Raw genomic sequence first — 4,822 nt, 5'->3', positions numbered from 1 at the left:
GGTACAAAGACGATATTAAAATACATTTCTCAACAAGAGAATTATATAGTTTTTAATGGATAATAAATCAGTGTGATATTCACATGAGAAAGAATATCACAAAATATCTTCAAACTTTTAATGGCTAACGATTCTCATCATGAAATTACTTGTCCCTGAAATAAAAAATAAAGCGAAGTTTCAATTCTAACTTCTTAAAATGCAGAAAATGATTTGTGAAATCTTAATGTTTATCATAAAAGAGATGACCACAATATCTTTGAATTAAAATATTATGGAACACATTAAAGAATCCAGAATGCACAAACTAGTTTCATCAAATCATATTAAGCTTAAAAGACAAAATTGTCAAACTATGTCCTTGTAGTTCAAAGTGGAGCAGCTAAACAACCAAATTTGAATATGCTTGGATAGGAACATATAAAAAAAAAAAGTGAAGCGGATAGAATAGTTTAAAGTCATCTAGTATTTTGTTAGAAAAACTACAACACCACATAAGGAAAGAACTCAACAAGAAATTGCTACCTAAGAGGAAGCAAATGTTATTCTTCAGAAATTCACCAGCTATATTGTATGAAGTATATTTCTAGAGTAAATGAATGGATTAGCCAAGAGAAACAGGACAAATACACATTAAATTGTCACTAATATTGTGCAGTAACTCCTTTAACATTTTTATGCAACAACTCCTTTAACGTTTCAAATTAACATAAACAATACCATTTTTTTCTTAACCTAGAAAATTGACAATCTCCTGTATGTGAAAAAAATTAAATTTATCTCACATAAAATAGAGGCTACAATCAAATACAAGATGAGAAGATTGAGGATCAATACAAAATAATAAATAATGAGAGCTAAGACTTAAGATACACCATATAAACTTCTAAGACCTTAGAAAACAATATTCACCAATCTACTAATGTATTCTCACAATTCTGAAATAGCTTTGTATCATTTATTATAAGGGTTGTGATTTTGCTGCCGTAACACATCTATCGTAGACATCTATCTATTTACGCATAAATGTGTGTTTGCCCATTAAAGACTCAAGTGAGAATATATTTTATTTAATAGTGATTTAGTATAAATATGTGTATGAAAGACATATGGTGAGTATGGGATGCGAGTAACCTTGGGTATGTGCCCCTTCCATTCACCAAAAGCTAAACGATGCAGGGGATTAAATTGAAAAAGATAACAACATATCATGATATTCCAATCAATACAAAAAGAAAAATAAAGATATATGAACAACACTTGTAAGAGTTTGCAGACCAAGATAAAACACACGTTGCTAGTTAGATGTCAAAATAAGCAGATTTCAGAAATCAACGGCATGTAGCCCTCACATTATACAAAATAAAGCAAAAGATAAAAACAGAAATTGATTCTAGTATAAAGCAATCATGTTATACTAATATGCTAATAGAAACTCCAATCATGATCCAAATACACCAAATATAATGGAAACCTGAAAATCAAAAAAAAAAAATTGGGAACTTACCACAACATCCAAGAACCTGTGCTAACGAATTGTTGAGCGATAGAGGCATTTTGCAACATTGAATGCCCTGCTAAAATCCTCTTGTACAAAATCAATATTTTTTAATCAGAAAAGGGCATGCACCTTTAATAATCGACACAAATTAAAAATGCAACTTATATAGCGAAGAAGGATTATTAAAGGAAATTCATTCCGACTATGCTATATGAAACTTCAATCATTCATCTTATTATTATCCTCTTAATAACCACTCTATGAAAGCCCATGACACTTCAACCAGCCAGTTGAGAGAAATGGCCAGAATTGTGAAGAAGAAGATCATAAATTTATATTTTCGGCTTAATTCAAAATTTCACAGAGAAATTCTACTTTCCTCAAGTTTACGCACTTAAGTTTGGTAAGATTTCACGAGACATGCCATGTCACCATACTGTGTTCAATTGATTCATTTTAAATATAAATAAGTTGTTCAATACGTGGGGACCATAGTTGAGGTGTCTAAATAAAATATTTGAACAAGTTAAGGGGTTGCCTTACAAAAAGTAGATACACTAGTCAGGTTAGGCTTCCACGGAGGATAGAATCTCGAGTTCAACTTAGGAATTGCAGCATCAGGGAAAATATCAATCGCTTCACTTAGCTTTTTAATGACTTCTTTTATTGTTGGTCTCTTTATTCCTTGGATCTTCTCGAAGACATTTTCTCATTAACTCAAGCATAAGCTCATTATTCATGAAGGACGTTAATTTTGGATCAACCAAGCTGGTGAACACGTACACCATATGTTTCACTAAATGAGTAGGATTGACAGATAAAATCTATTGCCAAATAGTAACATATATAACATGACACCACAAGCATAAATTGATAAAACATGAAATACAGAAAAAAAAAAAAGAATAATAATTGATACCTAAACAAAATAGCAATTAAGCATACGACACTATGAATTATAGAACTATCATCGTCAAGAATAAAGTGAACTCATGGCTTCAAGCCTTTAACAGACAGAAATTTCAAAAGATTTACCACGGAGTTCAAGAATTTCAGATACGGACAATAATAATCAAAATCGTATCTTCAACCAGCAAAAAATTAAGCTTTGAATTAATCTTGGTTCATTTATGATGATAGTTGAGATCTTTTCAAGGAAAAGTTTAACACATTTGAATTTTTTCTTCGTCTATTTGAAAAAGAAATAAAGGCACAATAATGTAACTTGCATGACAACAAGGAAGATAAACGAGCAGCAACAACCGATGCGACTCCAGTAGGCGAAGGCACTGACGCAAAACTGTCTCTCGAACTTTTTGGAGTCTCAATCAGAGCTCTTAATTTGGATCCCTAGACTAGAAGGGCTTAATGGGGTTCTGGATTGTCTATATATAAAATATATATCCAAAATACATTTACAAGTAACTTAATTTATTTTTTAAAGAAAAAACCAACGCAAATGAAGACATGAAATTTTGGTTCGGTTTACTTTTTAAAATTTTTGGGCTTTTAATTTATATCATTAATTATTCTATATTTTATTATTATCGTAAATAATTTTTATTTTTAACTAATGTAGTAAAATATCTCAAGCTGAGAGTCTTATCAGAAATATCTTTTTTACCCTACAAATATAAAAGTAATATCTACATACATCTTACACTCCAAAATATCATTTGTGGAACTACATATCCAGTTAGACCCCTCTATAACGTCATCTCATTATAACCACTAAAAAGATTTCAATTTACTTATATAAGTGGAAAGAATAATAAAGTATAAGTATTAGTGGCAACAAAAAAAAATGGCCTCAACAGATCACCCTTTAGCAGCGATTAAATCGTCACAAAAGACTTTTAGTAGCAACAACTCATAATCGCCACTAACTCAAATTTTATTGAAAAAATTACAACATATTTGTGGAGACCTACGCGTAGTCGCCACTAAATATGTCACTATTAGTGGTGACTTTAACGGTCGCCCCTAAATCTTATACCTTTTATGGAAACCTTCGTATGTCGCCACAGAAATCATAACTTTTGTGGCAACTATTTGTGTCGCCACTGAAAGTCATCAGAAAAAATTATATTTCTTGTAGTGGATGTTATTATATGGTAAGTACCCATGTTTGAGCATATGTATAGCTTTCAATGAGCCAGTGTTAACTTCCAGGGGTTTAAAGTTATAGGCAACTCCTAGTTTAAGGCCTTATACGATAGCCATAAGTTCGGTTTGACTTGCAGTAACCAAGGCATAAGTTTTGGTATAGCCCATCTTACAGGTCCCAAGGTGATCTCTAAATAGACCTCCTAAGCCACCCATGTCTGGTTGTTTCTTGATAAAGCCATTAGTGTTTAATTTAAGTCTACCAATTATAGGGGGTTCCACTTCAGTTGGATAATAGTGTAAAATTTGTCCTTGCTATTACCTTTTGTGGTTAAGAAATGATATTTCATTGCTTGATGTATGGTAGATTCTACTGGGATAAGGTTGTTTTTGTTGTTAAAACGGTTATCATTTCTGTTTAGCTAAATGTTCCAAATGCTAAAAGGAATTATAATATGCCAGCTAATCTAGGCACTAATTTTTTTGCCTTTCAAAGCATTTCAAGTGTTTATCCAATTGTCAGTAGTTATACTAGCAGAGTTTAGGCTTTGGATATTAAGGCTCTTGGTAGCAAGGGAGTTCCAGAAGAAAATGTCTTTTTGGCAAGAAAAGAAAATATAGAAGATGTCTTCCTCTTATTTGCTGCACTGGGGATATATAGAATAGATGCAACCCAATGTTATACAGGTATTTCCTAGTGGGGAGTTTGTGGTGGTGGAAAAGCCAAACAAAGGTTTTAATTTTATTGGGATATTGAAGGTTCCATATCCACTTAAACTCTTTTGTTTATTCAGGTTCCAATGGATTGGTTAGACTATCCAGATGGTGGTAGACACCACTCATAGAGAAGGTTCCTTTTTTAGTGTTGTCCCATATAACTAGATCTTCCACATAGCTTTAAAGAGGGAATAAAGCAACCTATGAGGCAAAGTTGAGAGTATAAGGGAGGTAAAAAGATAGTTAAACAAAATCCCAGTATCCATTTCTATAGAAGGAAGAGACAATGAGTTCATTCTCTCCTTTATTCAAAGGAACATAAATTTGGGCTTATATAGGCAGTCTATTTGTCCTAGTAGAATTTTTCTCTAGTTCCTTTTTGGAGGGTCCATCTAAGATTAGCATTACAAGTTTTCTAACCCTCTCTGATGCAATTCTAGATCCTAAATGTAATTTGCTGCTTGGGTTGTCTTATGTACCTTTTACAATATTTATTAA

The sequence above is a fragment of the Capsicum annuum genome, chromosome 3, assembly GCF_002878395.1.
Source record: "Capsicum annuum cultivar UCD-10X-F1 chromosome 3, UCD10Xv1.1, whole genome shotgun sequence".
NCBI classification, from domain to species: domain Eukaryota; kingdom Viridiplantae; phylum Streptophyta; class Magnoliopsida; order Solanales; family Solanaceae; genus Capsicum; species Capsicum annuum.
The sequence above is the reverse complement of the archived record's forward strand: the minus strand, read 5'-3'. Positions refer to the sequence as shown.